The following is a 21,666-nucleotide window of genomic DNA, read 5'->3' as shown; positions in this document are numbered from 1 at the left end:
CAGAGATTGCGCCCACAGGAAAGCTGCCAGCACTGAAAGCTCTAGCTGGTTTTCACTGTCCCTTGGAACTGCATTCGCTGCCACACAGACATTCGCGCTCTGCTAAAGCATTGCTTCGTAATGGGGCAACACTCTGTATCTCTCTCTGGCAGAGCCCGGCTGCCAAATTGGAAACGTCCAGAGATTGCGCCCACAGGAAAGCTGCCAGCACTGAAAGCTCTAGCTGGTTTTCACTGTCCCTTGGAACTGCATTCGCTGCCACACAGACATTCGCGCTCTGCTAAAGCATTGCTTGGTAAGGGGGCAACACTGTGTATCTCTCTCTGGCAGAGCCCGGCTGCCAAATTGGAAACGTCCAGAGATTGCGCCCACAGGAAAGCTGCCAGCACTGAAAGCTCTAGCTGGTTTTCACTGTCCCTTGGAACTGCATTCGCTGCCACACAGACATTCGCGCTCTGCTAAAGCATTGCTTCCTAATTGGGCAACACTCTGTATCTCTCTCTGGCAGAGCCCGGCTGCCAAATTGGAAACGCCCAGAGATTGCGCCCACAGGAAAGCTGCCAGCACTGAAAGCTCTAGCTGGTTTTCACTTTCCCTTGGAACTGCATTCGCTGCCACACAGACATTCGCGCTCTGCTAAAGCTTTGCTTCCCAATTGGGCAACACTCTGTATCTCTCTCTGGCAGAGCCCGGCTGCCAAATTGGAAACGTCCAGAGATTGCGCCCACAGGAAAGCTGCCAGCACTGAAAGCTCTAGCTGGTTTTCACTGTCCCTTGGAACTGCATTCGCTGCCACACAGACATTCGCGCTCTGCTAAAGCATTGCTTCGTAATGGGGCAACACTCTGTATCTCTCTGTGGCAGAGCCCGGCTGCCAAATTGGAAACGTCCAGAGATTGCGCCCACAGGAAAGCTGCCAGCACTGAAAGCTCTAGCTGGTTTTCACTGTCCCTTGGAACTGCATTCGCTGCCACACAGACATTCGCGCTCTGCTAAAGCATTGCTTTGTAATGGGGCAACACTCTGTATCTCTCTGTGGCAGAGCCCGGCTGCCAAATTGGAAACGTCCAGAGGTTGCGCCCACAGGAAAGCTGCCAGCACTGAAAGCTCTAGCTGGTTTTCACTGTCCCTTGGAACTGCATTCGCTGCCACACAGACATTCGCGCTCTGCTAAAGCATTGCTTCGTAATGGGGCAACACTCTGTATCTCTCTCTGGCAGAGCCCGGCTGCCAAATTGGAAACGTCCAGAGATTGCGCCCACAGGAAAGCTGCCAGCACTGAAAGCTCTAGCTGGTTTTCACTGTCCCTTGGAACTGCATTCGCTGCCACACAGACATTCGCGCTCTGCTAAAGCATTGCTTCGTAATGGGGCAACACTCTGTATCTCTCTCTGGCAGAGCCCGGCTGCCAAATTGGAAACGTCCAGAGATTGCGCCCACAGGAAAGCTGCCAGCACTGAAAGCTCTAGCTGGTTTTCACTGTCCCTTGGAACTGCATTCGCTGCCACACAGACATTCGCGCTCTGCTAAAGCATTGCTTCGTAATGGGGCAACACTCTGTATCTCTCTGTGGCAGAGCCCGGCTGCCAAATTGGAAACGTCCAGAGATTGCGCCCACAGGAAAGCTGCCAGCACTGAAAGCTCTAGCTGGTTTTCACTGTCCCTTGGAACTGCATTCGCTGCCACACAGACATTCGCGCTCTGCTAAAGCATTGCTTGGTAATGGGGCAACACTCTGTATCTCTCTGTGGCAGAGCCCGGCTGCCAAATTGGAAACGTCCAGAGATTGCGCCCACAGGAAAGCTGCCAGCACTGAAAGCTCTAGCTGGTTTTCACTGTCCCTTGGAACTGCATTCGCTGCCACACAGACATTCGTGCTCTGCTAAAGCTTTGCTTCCCAATTGGGCAACACTCTGTATCTCTCTCTGGCAGAGCCCGGCTGCCAAATTGGAAACGTCCAGAGATTGCGCCCACAGGAAAGCTGCCAGCACTGAAAGCTCTAGCTGGTTTTCACTGTCCCTTGGAACTGCATTCGCTGCCACACAGACATTCGCGCTCTGCTAAAGCTTTGCTTCGTAATGGGGCAACACTCTGTATCTCTCTCTGGCAGAGCCCGGCTGCCAAATTGGAAACGTCCAGAGATTGCGCCCACAGGAAAGCTGCCAGCACTGAAAGCTCTAGCTGGTTTTCACTGTCCCTTGGAACTGCATTCGCTGCCACACAGACATTCGCGCTCTGCTAAAGCATTGCTTGGTAAGGGGGCAACACTCTGTATCTCTCTGTGGCAGAGCCCGGCTGCCAAATTGGAAACGTCCAGAGATTGCGCCCACAGGAAAGCTGCCAGCACTGAAAGCTCTAGCTGGTTTTCACTGTCCCTTGGAACTGCATTCGCTGCCACACAGACATTCGCGCTCTGCTAAAGCATTGCTTGGTAATGGGGCAACACTCTGTATCTCTCTGTGGCAGAGCCCGGCTGCCAAATTGGAAACGTCCAGAGGTTGCGCCCACAGGAAAGCTGCCAGCACTGAAAGCTCTAGCTGGTTTTCACTGTCCCTTGGAACTGCATTCGCTGCCACACAGACATTCGCGCTCTGCTAAAGCATTGCTTCGTAATGGGGCAACACTCTGTATCTCTCTCTGGCAGAGCCCGGCTGCCAAATTGGAAACGTCCAGAGATTGCGCCCACAGGAAAGCTGCCAGCACTGAAAGCTCTAGCTGGTTTTCACTGTCCCTTGGAACTGCATTCGCTGCCACACAGACATTCGCGCTCTGCTAAAGCATTGCTTCGTAATGGGGCAACACTCTGTATCTCTCTCTGGCAGAGCCCGGCTGCCAAATTGGAAACGTCCAGAGATTGCGCCCACAGGAAAGCTGCCAGCACTGAAAGCTCTAGCTGGTTTTCACTGTCCCTTGGAACTGCATTCGCTGCCACACAGACATTCGCGCTCTGCTAAAGCATTGCTTCGTAATGGGGCAACACTCTGTATCTCTCTGTGGCAGAGCCCGGCTGCCAAATTGGAAACGTCCAGAGATTGCGCCCACAGGAAAGCTGCCAGCACTGAAAGCTCTAGCTGGTTTTCACTGTCCCTTGGAACTGCATTCGCTGCCACACAGACATTCGCGCTCTGCTAAAGCATTGCTTGGTAATGGGGCAACACTCTGTATCTCTCTGTGGCAGAGCCCGGCTGCCAAATTGGAAACGTCCAGAGATTGCGCCCACAGGAAAGCTGCCAGCACTGAAAGCTCTAGCTGGTTTTCACTGTCCCTTGGAACTGCATTCGCTGCCACACAGACATTCGTGCTCTGCTAAAGCTTTGCTTCCCAATTGGGCAACACTCTGTATCTCTCTCTGGCAGAGCCCGGCTGCCAAATTGGAAACGTCCAGAGATTGCGCCCACAGGAAAGCTGCCAGCACTGAAAGCTCTAGCTGGTTTTCACTGTCCCTTGGAACTGCATTCGCTGCCACACAGACATTCGCGCTCTGCTAAAGCTTTGCTTCGTAATGGGGCAACACTCTGTATCTCTCTCTGGCAGAGCCCGGCTGCCAAATTGGAAACGTCCAGAGATTGCGCCCACAGGAAAGCTGCCAGCACTGAAAGCTCTAGCTGGTTTTCACTGTCCCTTGGAACTGCATTCGCTGCCACACAGACATTCGCGCTCTGCTAAAGCATTGCTTGGTAAGGGGGCAACACTCTGTATCTCTCTGTGGCAGAGCCCGGCTGCCAAATTGGAAACGTCCAGAGATTGCGCCCACAGGAAAGCTGCCAGCACTGAAAGCTCTAGCTGGTTTTCACTGTCCCTTGGAACTGCATTCGCTGCCACACAGACATTCGCGCTCTGCTAAAGCATTGCTTCGTAATGGGGCAACACTCTGTATCTCTCTGTGGCAGAGCCCGGCTGCCAAATTGGAAACGTCCAGAGGTTGCGCCCACAGGAAAGCTGCCAGCACTGAAAGCTCTAGCTGGTTTTCACTGTCCCTTGGAACTGCATTCGCTGCCACACAGACATTCGCGCTCTGCTAAAGCATTGCTTCGTAATGGGGCAACACTCTGTATCTCTCTCTGGCAGAGCCCGGCTGCCAAATTGGAAACGTCCAGAGATTGCGCCCACAGGAAAGCTGCCAGCACTGAAAGCTCTAGCTGGTTTTCACTGTCCCTTGGAACTGCATTCGCTGCCACACAGACATTCGCGCTCTGCTAAAGCATTGCTTCGTAATGGGGCAACACTCTGTATCTCTCTCTGGCAGAGCCCGGCTGCCAAATTGGAAACGTCCAGAGATTGCGCCCACAGGAAAGCTGCCAGCACTGAAAGCTCTAGCTGGTTTTCACTGTCCCTTGGAACTGCATTCGCTGCCACACAGACATTCGCGCTCTGCTAAAGCATTGCTTCGTAATGGGGCAACACTCTGTATCTCTCTGTGGCAGAGCCCGGCTGCCAAATTGGAAACGTCCAGAGATTGCGCCCACAGGAAAGCTGCCAGCACTGAAAGCTCTAGCTGGTTTTCACTGTCCCTTGGAACTGCATTCGCTGCCACACAGACATTCGCGCTCTGCTAAAGCATTGCTTGGTAATGGGGCAACACTCTGTATCTCTCTCTGGCAGAGCCCGGCTGCCAAATTGGAAACGTCCAGAGATTGCGCCCACAGGAAAGCTGCCAGCACTGAAAGCTCTAGCTGGTTTTCAGTGTCCCTTGGAACTGCATTCGCTGCCACACAGACATTCGTGCTCTGCTAAAGCATTGCTTCCTAATTGGGCAACACTCTGTATCTCTCTCTGGCAGAGCCCGGCTGCCAAATTGGAAACGTCCAGAGATTGCGCCCACAGGAAAGCTGCCAGCACTGAAAGCTCTAGCTGGTTTTCACTGTCCCTTGGAACTGCATTCGCTGCCACACAGACATTCGCGCTCTGCTAAAGCTTTGCTTCCCAATTGGGCAACACTCTGTATCTCTCTCTGGCAGAGCCCGGCTGCCAATTTGGAAACGTCCAGAGATTGCGCCCACAGGAAAGCTGCCAGCACTGAAAGCTCTAGCTGGTTTTCACTGTCCCTTGGAACTGCATTCGCTGCCACACAGACATTCGCGCTCTGCTAAAGCTTTGCTTCCCAATTGGGCAACACTCTGTATCTCTCTCTGGCAGAGCCCGGCTGCCAAATTGGAAATGTCCAGAGATTGCGCCCATAGGAAAGCTGCCAGCACTGAAAGCTCTAGCTGGTTTTCACTGTCCCTTGGAACTGCATTCGCTGCCACACAGACATTCGCGCTCTGCTAAAGCATTGCTTCGTAATGGGGCAACACTCTGTATCTCTCTCTGGCAGAGCCCGGCTGTCAAATTGGAAACGTCCAGAGATTGCGCCCACAGGAAAGCTGCCAGCACTGAAAGCTCTAGCTGGTTTTCACTGTCCCTTGGAACTGCATTCGCTGCCACACAGACATTCGCGCTCTGCTAAAGCTTTGCTTCCCAATTGGGCAACACTCTGTATCTCTCTCTGGCAGAGCCCGGCTGCCAATTTGGAAACGTCCAGAGATTGCGCCCACAGGAAAGCTGCCAGCACTGAAAGCTCTAGCTGGTTTTCACTGTCCCTTGGAACTGCATTCGCTGCCACACAGACATTCGCGCTCTGCTAAAGCTTTGCTTCCCAATTGGGCAACACTCTGTATCTCTCTCTGGCAGAGCCCGGCTGCCAAATTGGAAATGTCCAGAGATTGCGCCCATAGGAAAGCTGCCAGCACTGAAAGCTCTAGCTGGTTTTCACTGTCCCTTGGAACTGCATTCGCTGCCACACAGACATTCGCGCTCTGCTAAAGCATTGCTTCGTAATGGGGCAACACTCTGTATCTCTCTCTGGCAGAGCCCGGCTGCCAAATTGGAAACGTCCAGAGATTGCGCCCACAGGAAAGCTGCCAGCACTGAAAGCTCTAGCTGGTTTTCACTGTCCCTTGGAACTGCATTCGCTGCCACACAGACATTCGCGCTCTGCTAAAGCATTGCTTCGTAATGGGGCAACACTCTGTATCTCTCTCTGGCAGAGCCCGGCTGCCAAATTGGAAACGTCCAGAGATTGCGCCCACAGGAAAGCTGCCAGCACTGAAAGCTCTAGCTGGTTTTCACTGTCCCTTGGAACTGCATTCGCTGCCACACAGACATTCGCGCTCTGCTAAAGCATTGCTTCGTAATGGGGCAACACTCTGTATCTCTCTGTGGCAGAGCCCGGCTGCCAAATTGGAAACGTCCAGAGATTGCGCCCACAGGAAAGCTGCCAGCACTGAAAGCTCTAGCTGGTTTTCACTGTCCCTTGGAACTGCATTCGCTGCCACACAGACATTCGCGCTCTGCTAAAGCATTGCTTCGTAATGGGGCAACACTCTGTATCTCTCTCTGGCAGAGCCCGGCTGCCAAATTGGAAACGTCCAGAGATTGCGCCCACAGGAAAGCTGCCAGCACTGAAAGCTCTAGCTGGTTTTCACTGTCCCTTGGAACTGCATTCGCTGCCACACAGACATTCGCGCTCTGCTAAAGCATTGCTTCGTAATGGGGCAACACTCTGTATCTCTCTCTGGCAGAGCCCGGCTGCCAAATTGGAAACGTCCAGAGATTGCGCCCACAGGAAAGCTGCCAGCACTGAAAGCTCTAGCTGGTTTTCACTGTCCCTTGGAACTGCATTCGCTGCCACACAGACATTCGCGCTCTGCTAAAGCATTGCTTCGTAATGGGGCAACACTCTGTATCTCTCTGTGGCAGAGCCCGGCTGCCAAATTGGAAACGTCCAGAGATTGCGCCCACAGGAAAGCTGCCAGCACTGAAAGCTCTAGCTGGTTTTCACTGTCCCTTGGAACTGCATTCGCTGCCACACAGACATTCGCGCTCTGCTAAAGCATTGCTTCGTAATGGGGCAACACTCTGTATATCTCTGTGGCAGAGCCCGGCTGCCAAATTGGAAACGTCCAGAGATTGCGCCCACAGGACAGCTGCCAGCACTGAAAGCTCTAGCTGGTTTTCACTGTCCCTTGGAACTGCATTCGCTGCCACACAGACATTCGCGCTCTGCTAAAGCATTGCTTCGTAATGGGGCAACACTCTGTATCTCTCTCTGGCAGAGCCCGGCTGCCAAATTGGAAACGTGCAGAGATTGCGCCCACAGGAAAGCTGCCAGCACTGAAAGCTCTAGCTGGTTTTCACTGTCCCTTGGAACTGCATTCGCTGCCACACAGACATTCGCGCTCTGCTAAAGCATTGCTTCGTAAGGGGGCAACACTCTGTATCTCTCTCTGGCAGAGCCCGGCTGCCAAATTGGAAACGTCCAGAGATTGCGCCCACAGGAAAGCTGCCAGCACTGAAAGCTCTAGCTGGTTTTCACTGTCCCTTGGAACTGCATTCGCTGCCACACAGACATTCGCGCTCTGCTACAGCATTTCTTCCTAATGGGGCAACACTCTGTATCTCTCTGTGGCAGAGCCCGGCTGCCAAATTGGAAACGTCCAGAGATTGCGCCCACAGGAAAGCTGCCAGCACTGAAAGCTGTAGCTGGTTTTCACTGTCCCTTGGAACTGCATTCGCTGCCACACAGACATTCGCGCTCTGCTAAAGCATTGCTTGGTAAGTGGGCAACACTCTGTATCTCTCTCTGGCAGAGCCCGGCTGCCAAATTGGAAACGTCCAGAGATTGCGCCCACAGGAAAGCTGCCAGCACTGAAAGCTCTAGCTGGTTTTCAGTGTCCCTTGGAACTGCATTCGCTGCCACACAGACATTCGTGCTCTGCTAAAGCATTGCTTCCTAATTGGGCAACACTCTGTATCTCTCTCTGGCAGAGCCCGGCTGCCAAATTGGAAACGTCCAGAGATTGCGCCCACAGGAAAGCTGCCAGCACTGAAAGCTCTAGCTGGTTTTCACTGTCCCTTGGAACTGCATTCGCTGCCACACAGACATTCGCGCTCTGCTAAAGCTTTGCTTCCCAATTGGGCAACACTCTGTATCTCTCTCTGGCAGAGCCCGGCTGCCAATTTGGAAACGTCCAGAGATTGCGCCCACAGGAAAGCTGCCAGCACTGAAAGCTCTAGCTGGTTTTCACTGTCCCTTGGAACTGCATTCGCTGCCACACAGACATTCGCGCTCTGCTAAAGCTTTGCTTCCCAATTGGGCAACACTCTGTATCTCTCTCTGGCAGAGCCCGGCTGCCAAATTGGAAATGTCCAGAGATTGCGCCCATAGGAAAGCTGCCAGCACTGAAAGCTCTAGCTGGTTTTCACTGTCCCTTGGAACTGCATTCGCTGCCACACAGACATTCGCGCTCTGCTAAAGCATTGCTTCGTAATGGGGCAACACTCTGTATCTCTCTCTGGCAGAGCCCGGCTGCCAAATTGGAAACGTCCAGAGATTGCGCCCACAGGAAAGCTGCCAGCACTGAAAGCTCTAGCTGGTTTTCACTGTCCCTTGGAACTGCATTCGCTGCCACACAGACATTCGCGCTCTGCTAAAGCTTTGCTTCCCAATTGGGCAACACTCTGTATCTCTCTCTGGCAGAGCCCGGCTGCCAAATTGGAAATGTCCAGAGATTGCGCCCATAGGAAAGCTGCCAGCACTGAAAGCTCTAGCTGGTTTTCACTGTCCCTTGGAACTGCATTCGCTGCCACACAGACATTCGCGCTCTGCTAAAGCATTGCTTCGTAATGGGGCAACACTCTGTATCTCTCTCTGGCAGAGCCCGGCTGCCAAATTGGAAACGTCCAGAGATTGCGCCCACAGGAAAGCTGCCAGCACTGAAAGCTCTAGCTGGTTTTCACTGTCCCTTGGAACTGCATTCGCTGCCACACAGACATTCGCGCTCTGCTAAAGCATTGCTTCGTAATGGGGCAACACTCTGTATCTCTCTCTGGCAGAGCCCGGCTGCCAAATTGGAAACGTCCAGAGATTGCGCCCACAGGAAAGCTGCCAGCACTGAAAGCTCTAGCTGGTTTTCATTGTCCCTTGGAACTGCATTCGCTGCCACACAGACATTCGCACTCTGCTAAAGCTTTGCTTCGTAATGGGGCAACACTCTGTATCTCTCTGTGGCAGAGCCCGGCTGCCAAATTGGAAACGTCCAGACATTGCGGCCACAGGAAAGCTGCCAGCACTGAAAGCTCTAGCTGGTTTTCACTGTCCCTTGGAACTGCATTCGCTGCCACACAGACATTCGCGCTCTGCTAAAGCATTGCTTCGTAATGGGGCAACATTCTGTATCTCTCTCTGTGGCAGAGCCCGGCTGCCAAATTGGAAACGTCCAGAGATTGCGCCCACAGGAAAGCTGCCAGCACTGAAAGCTCTAGCTGGTTTTCACTGTCCCTTGGAACTGCATTCGCTGCCACACAGACATTCGCGCTCTGCTAAAGCATTGCTTCGTAATGGGGCAACACTCTGTATCTCTCTCTGGCAGAGCCCGGCTGCCAAATTGGAAACGTCCAGAGATTGCGCCCACAGGAAAGCTGCCAGCACTGAAAGCTCTAGCTGGTTTTCACTGTCCCTTGGAACTGCATTCGCTGCCACACAGACATTCGCGCTCTGCTAAAGCATTGCTTGGTAAGGGGGCAACACTGTGTATCTCTCTCTGGCAGAGCCCGGCTGCCAAATTGGAAACGTCCAGAGATTGCGCCCACAGGAAAGCTGCCAGCACTGAAAGCTCTAGCTGGTTTTCACTGTCCCTTGGAACTGCATTCGCTGCCACACAGACATTCGCGCTCTGCTAAAGCATTGCTTCCTAATTGGGCAACACTCTGTATCTCTCTCTGGCAGAGCCCGGCTGCCAAATTGGAAACGCCCAGAGATTGCGCCCACAGGAAAGCTGCCAGCACTGAAAGCTCTAGCTGGTTTTCACTTTCCCTTGGAACTGCATTCGCTGCCACACAGACATTCGCGCTCTGCTAAAGCATTGCTTCCTAATGGGGCAACACTCTGTATCTCTCTGTGGCAGAGCCCGGCTGCCAAATTGGAAACGTCCAGAGATTGCGCCCACAGGAAAGCTGCCAGCACTGAAAGCTCTAGCTGGTTTTCACTGTCCCTTGGAACTGCATTCGCTGCCACACAGACATTCGCGCTCTGCTAAAGCATTGCTTCGTAATGGGGCAACACTCTGTATCTCTCTCTGGCAGAGCCCGGCTGCCAAATTGGAAACGTCCAGAGATTGCGCCCACAGGAAAGCTGCCAGCACTGAAAGCTCTAGCTGGTTTTCACTGTCCCTTGGAACTGCATTCGCTGCCACACAGACATTCGCGCTCTGCTAAAGCATTGCTTCGTAATGGGGCAACACTCTGTATCTCTCTCTGGCAGAGCCCGGCTGCCAAATTGGAAACGTCCAGACATTGCGCCCACAGGAAAGCTGCCAGCACTGAAAGCTCTAGCTGGTTTTCACTGTCCCTTGGAACTGCATTCGCTGCCACACAGACATTCGCGCTCTGCTAAAGCATTGCTTCGTAAGGGGGCAACACTCTGTATCTCTCTCTGGCAGAGCCCGGCTGCCAAATTGGAAACGTCCAGAGATTGCGCCCACAGGAAAGCTGCCAGCACTGAAAGCTCTAGCTGGTTTTCACTGTCCCTTGGAACTGCATTCGCTGCCACACAGATATTCGCGCTCTGCTAAAGCATTGCTTCCTAATGGGGCAACACTCTGTATCTCTCTGTGGCAGAGCCCGGATGCCAAATTGGAAACGTCCAGACATTGCGCCCACAGGAAAGCTGCCAGCACTGAAAGCTCTAGCTGGTTTTCACTGTCCCTTGGAACTGCATTCGCTGCCACACAGACATTCGCGCTCTGCTAAAGCATTGCTTCGTAATGGGGCAACACTGTATCTCTCTCTGGCAGAGCCCGGCTGCCAAATTGGAAACGTCCAGAGATTGCGCCCACAGGAAAGCTGCCAGCACTGAAAGCTCTAGCTGGTTTTCACTGTCCCTTGGAACTGCATTCGCTGCCACACAGACATTCGCGCTCTGCTAAAGCATTGCTTCGTAATGGGGCAACACTCTGTATCTCTCTGTGGCAGAGCCCGGCTGCCAAATTGGAAACGTCCAGAGATTGCGCACACAGGAAAGCTGCCAGTACTGAAAGCTAGAGCTGGTTTTCACTGTCCCTTGGAACTGCATTCGCTGCCACACAGACATTCGCGCTCTGCTAAAGCATTGCTTCCTAATGGGGCAACACTCTGTATCTCTCTCTGGCAGAGCTCGGCTGCCAAATTGGAAACGTCCAGACATTGCGCCCACAGGAAATCTGCCAGCACTGAAAGCTCTAGCTGGTTTTCACTGTCCCTTGGAACTGCATTCGCTGCCACACAGACATTCGCGCTCTGCTAAAGCATTGCTTCGTAATGGGGCAACACTCTGTATCTCTCTCTGGCAGAGCCCGGCTGCCAAATTGGAAACGTCCAGAGATTGCGCGTACAGGAAAGCTGCCAGCACTGAAAGCTCTAGCTGGTTTTCACTGTCCCTTGGAACTGCATTCGCTGCCACACAGACATTCGCGCTCTGCTAAAGCATTGCTTCGTAATGGGGCAACACTCTGTATCTCTCTGTGGCAGAGCCCGGCTGCTAAATTGGAAACGTCCAGAGATTGCGCCCACAGGAAAGCTGCCAGCACTGAAAGCTGTAGGTGGTTTCCCTGTCCCTTGGAACTGCATTCGCTGCCACACAGACATTTGCGCTCATCTAAAGCATTGCTTCGTAATGGGGCAACACTCTGTATCTCTCTGTGGCAGAGCCCGGCTGCCAAATTGGAAACGTCCAGAGATTGCGCCCACAGGAAAGCTGCCAGCACTGAAAGCTCTAGCTGGTTTTCACTGTCCCTTGGAACTGCATTCGCTGCCACACAGACATTCGCGCTCTGCTAAAGCATTGCTTCGTAAGGGGGCAACACTCTGTATCTCTCTGTGGCAGAGCCCGGCTGCCAAATTGGAAACGTCCAGAGATTGCGCCCACAGGAAAGCTGCCAGCACTGAAAGCTCTAGCTGGTTTTCACTGTCCCTTGGAACTGCATTCGCTGCCACACAGACATTCGCGCTCTGCTAAAGCATTGCTTCGTAATGGGGCAACACTCTGTATCTCTCTCTGGCAGAGTCCGGCTGCCAAATTGGAAACGTCCAGAGATTGCGCCCACAGGAAAGCTGCCAGCACTGAAAGCTCTAGCTGGTTTTCACTGTCCCTTGGAACTGCATTCGCTGCCACACAGACATTCGCGCTCTGCTAAAGCATTGCTTCGTAATGGGGCAACACTCTGTATCTCTCTGTGGCAGAGCCCGGCTGCCAAATTGGAAACGTCCAGAGATTGCGCACACAGGAAAGCTGCCAGCACTGAAAGCTCTAGCTGGTTTTCACTGTCCCTTGGAACTGCATTCGCTGCCACACAGACATTCGCGCTCTGCTAAAGCATTGCTTCGTAATGGGGCAACACTCTGTATCTCTCTCTGGCAGAGCCCGGCTGCCAAATTGGAAACGTCCAGAGATTGCGCCCACAGGAAAGCTGCCAGCACTGAAAGCTCTAGCTGGTTTTCACTGTCCCTTGGAACTGCATTCGCTGCCACACAGACATTCGCGCTCTGCTAAAGCATTGCTTCGTAATGGGGCAACACTCTGTATCTCTCTCTGTGGCAGAGCCCGGCTGCCAAATTGGAAACGTCCAGAGATTGCGCACACAGGAAAGCTGCCAGCACTGAAAGCTCTTGCTGGTTTTCACTGTCACTTGGAACTGCATTCGCTGCCACACAGACATTCGCGCTCTGCTAAAGCATTGCTTCCTAATGGGGCAACACTCTGTATCTCTCTCTGGCAGAGCCCGGCTGCCAAATTGGAAACGTCCAGAGATTGCGCCCACAGGAAAGCTGCCAGCACTGAAAGCTCTAGCTGGTTTTCACTGTCCCTTGGAACTGCATTCGCTGCCACACAGACATTCACGCTCTGCTAAAGCATTGCTTCGTAATGGGGCAACACTCTGTATCTCTGTGTTGCAGAGCCCGGCTGCCAAATTGGAAACGTCCAGAGATTGCGCACACAGGAAAGCTGCCAGTACTGAAAGCTAGAGCTGGTTTTCACTGTCCCTTGGAACTGCATTCGCTGCCACACAGACATTCGCGCTCTGCTAAAGCATTGCTTCGTAATGGGGCAACACTCTGTATCTCTCTCTGGCAGAGCTCGGCTGCCAAATTGGAAACGTCCAGACATTGCGCCCACAGGAAATCTGCCAGCACTGAAAGCTAGAGCTGGTTTTCACTGTCCCTTGGAACTGCATTCGCTGCCACACAGACATTCGCGCTCTGCTAAAGCATTGCTTCGTAATGGGGCAACACTCTGTATTTCTCTCTGGCAGAGCCCGGCTGCCAAATTGGAAACGTCCAGAGATTGCGCGTACAGGAAAGCTGCCAGCACTGAAAGGTCTAGCTGGTTTTCACTGTCCCTTGGAACTGCATTCGCTGCCACACAGACATTCGCGCTCTGCTAAAGCATTGCTTCCTAATGGGGCAACACTCTGTATCTCTCTGTGGCAGAGCCCGGCTGCCAAATTGGAAACGTCCAGAGATTGCGCCCACAGGAAAGCTGCCAGCACTGAAAGCTCTAGCTGGTTTTCACTGTCCCTTGGAACTGCATTCGCTGCCACACAGACATTCGCGCTCTGCTAAAGCATTGCTTGGTAAGGGGGCAACACTCTGTATCTCTCTGTGGCAGAGCCCGGCTGCCAAATTGGAAACGTCCAGAGATTGCGCCCACAGGAAAGCTGCCAGCACTGAAAGCTCTAGCTGGTTTTCACTGTCCCTTGGAACTGCATTCGCTGCCACACAGACATTCGCGCTCTGCTAAAGCATTGCTTCCTAATGGGGCAACACTCTGTATCTCTCTGTGGCAGAGCCCGGCTGCCAAATTGGAAACGTCCAGAGATTGCGCCCACAGGAAAGCTGCCAGCACTGAAAGCTCTAGCTGGTTTTCACTGTCCCTTGGAACTGCATTCGCTGCCACACAGACATTCGCGCTCTGCTAAAGCATTGCTTGGTAAGGGGGCAACACTCTGTATCTCTCTGTGGCAGAGCCCGGCTGCCAAATTGGAAACGTCCAGAGATTGCGCCCACAGGAAAGCTGCCAGCACTGAAAGCTCTAGCTGGTTTTCACTGTCCCTTGGAACTGCATTCGCTGCCACACAGACATTCGCGCTCTGCTAAAGCATTGCTTCCTAATGGGGCAACACTCTGTATCTCTCTGTGGCAGAGCCCGGCTGCCAAATTGGAAACGTCCAGAGATTGCGCCCACAGGAAAGCTGCCAGCACTGAAAGCTCTAGCTGGTTTTCACTGTCCCTTGGAACTGCATTCGCTGCCACACAGACATTCGCGCTCTGCTAAAGCATTGCTTGGTAAGGGGGCAACACTCTGTATCTCTCTCTGGCAGAGCCCTGCTGCCAAATTGGAAACGTCCAGAGATTGCGCCCACAGGAAAGCTGCCAGCACTGAAAGCTCTAGCTGGTTTTCACTGTCCCTTGGAACTGCATTCGCTGCCACACAGACATTCGCGCTCTGCTAAAGCATTGCTTGGTAAGGGGGCAACACTCTGTATCTCTCTCTGGCAGAGCCCGGCTGCCAAATTGGAAACGTCCAGAGATTGCGCCCACAGGAAAGCTGCCAGCACTGAAAGCTCTAGCTGGTTTTCACTGTCCCTTGGAACTGCATTCGCTGCCACACAGACATTCGCGCTCTGCTAAAGCATTGCTTCGTAATGGGGCAACACTCTGTATCTCTCTCTGGCAGAGCCCGGCTGCCAAATTGGAAACGTCCAGAGATTGCGCCCACAGGAAAGCTGCCAGCACTGAAAGCTCTAGCTGGTTTTCACTGTCCCTTGGAACTGCATTCGCTGCCACACAGACATTCGCGCTCTGCTAAAGCATTGCTTCGTAATGGGGCAACATTCTGTATCTCTCTGTGGCAGAGCCCGGCTGCCAAATTGGAAACGTCCAGAGATTGCGCCCACAGGAAAGCTGCCAGCACTGAAAGCTCTAGCTGGTTTTCACTGTCCCTTGGAACTGCATTCGCTGCCACACAGACATTCGCGCTCTGCTAAAGCATTGCTTCGTAATGGGGCAACACTCTGTATCTCTCTCTGGCAGAGCCCGGCTGCCAAATTGGAAACGTCCAGAGATTGCGCCCACAGGAAAGCTGCCAGCACTGAAAGCTCTAGCTGGTTTTCACTGTCCCTTGGAACTGCATTCGCTGCCACACAGACATTCGCGCTCTGCTAAAGCATTGCTTCGTAATGGGGCAACATTCTGTATCTCTCTGTGGCAGAGCCCGGCTGCCAAATTGGAAACGTCCAGAGTTTGCGCCCACAGGAAAGCTGCCAGCACTGAAAGCTCTAGCTGGTTTTCACTGTCCCTTGGAACTGCATTCGCTGCCACACAGACATTCGCGCTCTGCTAAAGCATTGCTTGGTAATGGGGCAACACTCTGTATCTCTTTGTGGCAGAGCCCGGCTGCCAAATTGGAAACGTCCAGAGATTGCGCCCACAGGAAAGCTGCCAGCACTGAAAGCTCTAGCTGGTTTTCACTGTCCCTTGGAACTGCATTCGCTGCCACACAGACATTCGCGCTCTGCTAAAGCATTGCTTCGTAATGGGGCAACACTCTATCTCTCTGTGGCAGAGCCCGGCTGCCAAATTGGAAACGTCCAGAGATTGCGCCCACAGGAAAGCTGCCAGCACTGAAAGCTCTAGCTGGTTTTCACTGTCCCTTGGAACTGCATTCGCTGCCACACAGACATTCGCGCTCTGCTAAAGCATTGCTTCCTAATGGGGCAACACTCTGTATCTCTCTGTGGCAGAGCCCGGCTGCCAAATTGGAAACGTCCAGAGATTGCGCCCACAGGAAAGCTGCCAGCACTGAAAGCTCTAGCTGGTTTTCACTGTCCCTTGGAACTGCATTCGCTGCCACACAGACATTCGCGCTCTGCTAAAGCATTGCTTCGTAAGGGGGCAACACTCTGTATCTCTCTCTGGCAGAGCCCGGCTGCCAAATTGGAAACGTCCAGAGATTGCGCCCACAGGAAAGCTGCCAGCACTGAAAGCTCTAGCTGGTTTTCACTGTCCCTTGGAACTGCATTCGCTGCCACACAGACATTCGCGCTCTGCTAAAGCATTGCTTCGTAATGGGGCAACACTCTGTATCTCTCTCTGGCAGAGCCCGGCTGCCAAATTGGAAACGTCCAGACATTGCGCCCACAGGAAAGCTGCCAGCACTGAAAGCTCTAGCTGGTTTTCACTGTCCCTTGGAACTGCATTCGCTGCCACACAGACATTCGCGCTCTGCTAAAGCATTGCTTCGTAATGGGGCAACACTCTGTATCTCTCTCTGGCAGAGCTCGGCTGCCAAATTGGAAACGTCCAGAGATTGCGCACACAGGAAAGCTGCCAGCACTGAAAGCTCTAGCTGGTTTTCACTGTCCCTTGGAACTGCATTCGCTGCCACACAGACATTCGCGCTCTGCTAAAGCATTGCTTCCTAATGGGGCAACACTCTGTATCTCTCTCTGGCAGAGCCCGGCTGCCAAATTGGAAACGTCCAGAGATTGCGCCCACAGGAAAGCTGCCAGCACTGAAAGCTCTAGCTGGTTTTCACTGTCCCTTGGAACTGCATTCGCTGCCACACAGACATTCGCGCTCTGCTAAAGCATTGCTTCCTAATGGGGCAACACTCTGTATCTCTCTGTGGCAGAGCCCGGCTGCCAAATTGGAAACGTCCAGAGATTGCGCCCACAGGAAAGCTGCAAGCACTGAAAGCTCTAGCTGGTTTTCACTGTCCCTTGGAACTGCATTCGCTGCCACACAGACATTCGCGCTCTGCTAAAGCATTGCTTGGTAAGGGGGCAACACTCTGAATCTCTCTGTGGCAGAGCCCGGCTGCCAAATTGGAAACGTCCAGAGATTGCGCGTACAGGAAAGCTGCCAGCACTGAAAGCTCTAGCTGGTTTTCACTGTCCCTTGGAACTGCATTCGCTGCCACACAGACATTCGCGCTCTGCTAAAGCATTGCTTCCTAATGGGGCAACACTCTGTATCTCTCTGTGGCAGAGCCCGGCTGCCAAATTGGAAACGTCCAGAGATTGCGCCCACAGGAAAGCTGCCAGCACTGAAAGCTCTAGCTGGTTTTCACTGTCCCTTGGAACTGCATTCGCTGCCACACAGACATTCGCGCTCTGCTAAAGCATTGCTTGGTAAGGGGGCAACACTCTGTATCTCTCTCTGGCAGAGCCCGGCTGCCAAATTGGAAACGTCCAGAGATTGCGCCCACAGGAAAGCTGCCAGCACTGAAAGCTCTAGCTGGTTTTCACTGTCCCTTGGAACTGCATTCGCTGCCACACAGACATTCGCGCTCTGCTAAAGCATTGCTTGGTAAGGGGGCAACACTCTGTATCTCTCTGTGGCAGAGCCCGGCTGCCAAATTGGAAACGTCCAGAGATTGCGCCCACAGGAAAGCTGCCAGCACTGAAAGCTCTAGCTGGTTTTCACTGTCCCTTGGAACTGCATTCGCTGCCACACAGACATTCGCGCTCTGCTAAAGCATTGCTTCGTAATGGGGCAACACTCTGTATCTCTCTCTGGCAGAGCCCGGCTGCCAAATTGGAAACGTCCAGAGATTGCGCCCACAGGAAAGCTGCCAGCACTGAAAGCTCTAGCTGGTTTTCACTGTCCCTTGGAACTGCATTCGCTGCCACACAGACATTTGCGCTCTGCTAAAGCATTGCTTCGTAATGGGGCAACATTCTGTATCTCTCTGTGGCAGAGCCCGGCTGCCAAATTGGAAACGTCCAGAGATTGCGCCCACAGGAAAGCTGCCAGCACTGAAAGCTCTAGCTGGTTTTCACTGTCCCTTGGAACTGCATTCGCTGCCACACAGACATTCGCGCTCTGCTAAAGCATTGCTTCGTAATGGGGCAACACTCTGTATCTCTCTCTGGCAGAGCCCGGCTGCCAAATTGGAAACGTCCAGAGATTGCGCCCACAGGAAAGCTGCCAGCACTGAAAGCTCTAGCTGGTTTTCACTGTCCCTTGGAACTGCATTCGCTGCCACACAGACATTCGCGCTCTGCTAAAGCATTGCTTCGTAATGGGGCAACATTCTGTATCTCTCTGTGGCAGAGCCCGGCTGCCAAATTGGAAACGTCCAGAGTTTGCGCCCACAGGAAAGCTGCCAGCACTGAAAGCTCTAGCTGGTTTTCACTGTCCCTTGGAACTGCATTCGCTGCCACACAGACATTCGCGCTCTGCTAAAGCATTGCTTCCTAATGGGGCAACACTCTGTATCTCTCTGAGGCAGAGCCCGGCTGCCAAATTGGAAACGTCCAGAGATTGCGCGTACAGGAAAGCTGCCAGCACTGAAAGCTCTAGCTGGTTTTCACTGTCCCTTGGAACTGCATTCGCTGCCACACAGACATTCGCGCTCTGCTAAAGCATTGCTTCGTAATGGGGCAACACTCTGTATCTCTCTCTGGCAGAGCCCGGCTGCCAAATTGGAAACGTCCAGAGATTGCGCCCACAGGAAAGCTGCCAGCACTGAAAGCTCTAGCTGGTTTTCACTGTCCCTTGGAACTGCATTCGCTGCCACACAGACATTCGCGCTCTGCTAAAGCATTGCTTCGTAATGGGGCAACACTCTGTATTTCTCTCTGGCAGAGCCCGGCTGCCAAATTGGAAACGTCCAGAGATTGCGCGTACAGGAAAGCTGCCAGCACTGAAAGCTCTAGCTGGTTTTCACTGTCCCTTGGAACTGCATTCGCTGCCACACAGACATTCGCGCTCTGCTAAAGCATTGCTTCGTAATGGGGCAACACTCTGTATCTCTCTGTGGCAGAGCCCGGCTGCCAAATTGGAAACGTCCAGAGATTGCGCCCACAGGAAAGCTGCCAGCACTGAAAGCTCTAGCTGGTTTTCACTGTCCCTTGGAACTGCATTCGCTGCCACACAGACATTCGCGCTCTGCTAAAGCATTGCTTGGTAAGGGGGCAACACTCTGTATCTCTCTGTGGCAGAGCCCGGCTGCCAAATTGGAAACGTCCAGAGATTGCGCCCACAGGAAAGCTGCCAGCACTGAAAGCTCTAGCTGGTTTTCACTGTCCCTTGGAACTGCATTCGCTGCCACACAGACATTCGCGCTCTGCTAAAGCATTGCTTGGTAAGGGGGCAACACTCTGTATCTCTCTCTGGCAGAGCCCGGCTGCCAAATTGGAAACGTCCAGAGATTGCGCCCACAGGAAAGCTGCCAGCACTGAAAGCTCTAGCTGGTTTTCACTGTCCCTTGGAACTGCATTCGCTGCCACACAGACATTCGCGCTCTGCTAAAGCATTGCTTCGTAATGGGGCAACACTCTGTATCTCTCTCTGGCAGAGCCCGGCTGCCAAATTGGAAACGTCCAGAGATTGCGCCCACAGGAAAGCTGCCAGCACTGAAAGCTCTAGCTGGTTTTCACTGTCCCTTGGAACTGCATTCGCTGCCACACAGACATTCGCGCTCTGCTAAAGCATTGCTTCGTAATGGGGCAACACTCTGTATCTCTCTCTGGCAGAGCTCGGCTGCCAAATTGGAAACGTCCAGAGATTGCGCACACAGGAAAGCTGCCAGCACTGAAAGCTCTAGCTGGTTTTCACTGTCCCTTGGAACTGCATTCGCTGCCACACAGACATTCGCGCTCTGCTAAAGCATTGCTTCCTAATGGGGCAACACTCTGTATCTCTCTCTGGCAGAGCCCGGCTGCCAAATTGGAAACGTCCAGAGATTGCGCCCACAGGAAAGCTGCCAGCACTGAAAGCTCTAGCTGGTTTTCACTGTCCCTTGGAACTGCATTCGCTGCCACACAGACATTCGCGCTCTGCTAAAGCATTGCTTCCTAATGGGGCAACACTCTGTATCTCTCTGTGGCAGAGCCCGGCTGCCAAATTGGAAACGTCCAGAGATTGCGCCCACAGGAAAGCTGCAAGCACTGAAAGCTCTAGCTGGTTTTCACTGTCCCTTGGAACTGCATTCGCTGCCACACAGACATTCGCGCTCTGCTAAAGCATTGCTTGGTAAGGGGGCAACACTCTGAATCTCTCTGTGGCAGAGCCCGGCTGCCAAATTGGAAACGTCCAGAGATTGCGCGTACAGGAAAGCTGCCAGCACTGAAAGCTCTAGCTGGTTTTCACTGTCCCTTGGAACTGCATTCGCTGCCACACAGACATTCGCGCTCTGCTAAAGCATTGCTTCCTAATGGGGCAACACTCTGTATCTCTCTGTGGCAGAGCCCGGCTGCCAAATTGGAAACGTCCAGAGATTGCGCCCACAGGAAAGCTGCCAGCACTGAAAGCTCTAGCTGGTTTTCACTGTCCCTTGGAACTGCATTCGCTGCCACACAGACATTCGCGCTCTGCTAAAGCATTGCTTGGTAAGGGGGCAACACTCTGTATCTCTCTCTGGCAGAGCCCGGCTGCCAAATTGGAAACGTCCAGAGATTGCGCCCACAGGAAAGCTGCCAGCACTGAAAGCTCTAGCTGGTTTTCACTGTCCCTTGGAACTGCATTCGCTGCCACACAGACATTCGCGCTCTGCTAAAGCATTGCTTGGTAAGGGGGCAACACTCTGTATCTCTCTGTGGCAGAGCCCGGCTGCCAAATTGGAAACGTCCAGAGATTGCGCCCACAGGAAAGCTGCCAGCACTGAAAGCTCTAGCTGGTTTTCACTGTCCCTTGGAACTGCATTCGCTGCCACACAGACATTCGCGCTCTGCTAAAGCATTGCTTCGTAATGGGGCAACACTCTGTATCTCTCTCTGGCAGAGCCCGGCTGCCAAATTGGAAACGTCCAGAGATTGCGCCCACAGGAAAGCTGCCAGCACTGAAAGCTCTAGCTGGTTTTCACTGTCCCTTGGAACTGCATTCGCTGCCACACAGACATTTGCGCTCTGCTAAAGCATTGCTTCGTAATGGGGCAACATTCTGTATCTCTCTGTGGCAGAGCCCGGCTGCCAAATTGGAAACGTCCAGAGATTGCGCCCACAGGAAAGCTGCCAGCACTGAAAGCTCTAGCTGGTTTTCACTGTCCCTTGGAACTGCATTCGCTGCCACACAGACATTCGCGCTCTGCTAAAGCATTGCTTCGTAATGGGGCAACACTCTGTATCTCTCTCTGGCAGAGCCCGGCTGCCAAATTGGAAACGTCCAGAGATTGCGCCCACAGGAAAGCTGCCAGCACTGAAAGCTCTAGCTGGTTTTCACTGTCCCTTGGAACTGCATTCGCTGCCACACAGACATTCGCGCTCTGCTAAAGCATTGCTTCGTAATGGGGCAACATTCTGTATCTCTCTGTGGCAGAGCCCGGCTGCCAAATTGGAAACGTCCAGAGTTTGCGCCCACAGGAAAGCTGCCAGCACTGAAAGCTCTAGCTGGTTTTCACTGTCCCTTGGAACTGCATTCGCTGCCACACAGACATTCGCGCTCTGCTAAAGCATTGCTTCCTAATGGGGCAACACTCTGTATCTCTCTCTGGCAGAGCCCGGCTGCCAAATTGGAAACGTCCAGAGATTGCGCACACAGGAAAGCTGCCAGCACTGAAAGCTCTAGCTGGTTTTCACTGTCCCTTGGAACTGCATTCGCTGCCACACAGACATTCGCGCTCTGCTAAAGCATTGCTTCGTAATGGGGCAA

This window comes from Mycteria americana, unplaced genomic scaffold (genome assembly GCF_035582795.1).
Source record: "Mycteria americana isolate JAX WOST 10 ecotype Jacksonville Zoo and Gardens unplaced genomic scaffold, USCA_MyAme_1.0 Scaffold_54, whole genome shotgun sequence".
Lineage (NCBI taxonomy): Eukaryota > Metazoa > Chordata > Aves > Ciconiiformes > Ciconiidae > Mycteria > Mycteria americana.
Note: the sequence above shows the minus strand (reverse complement) of the source record.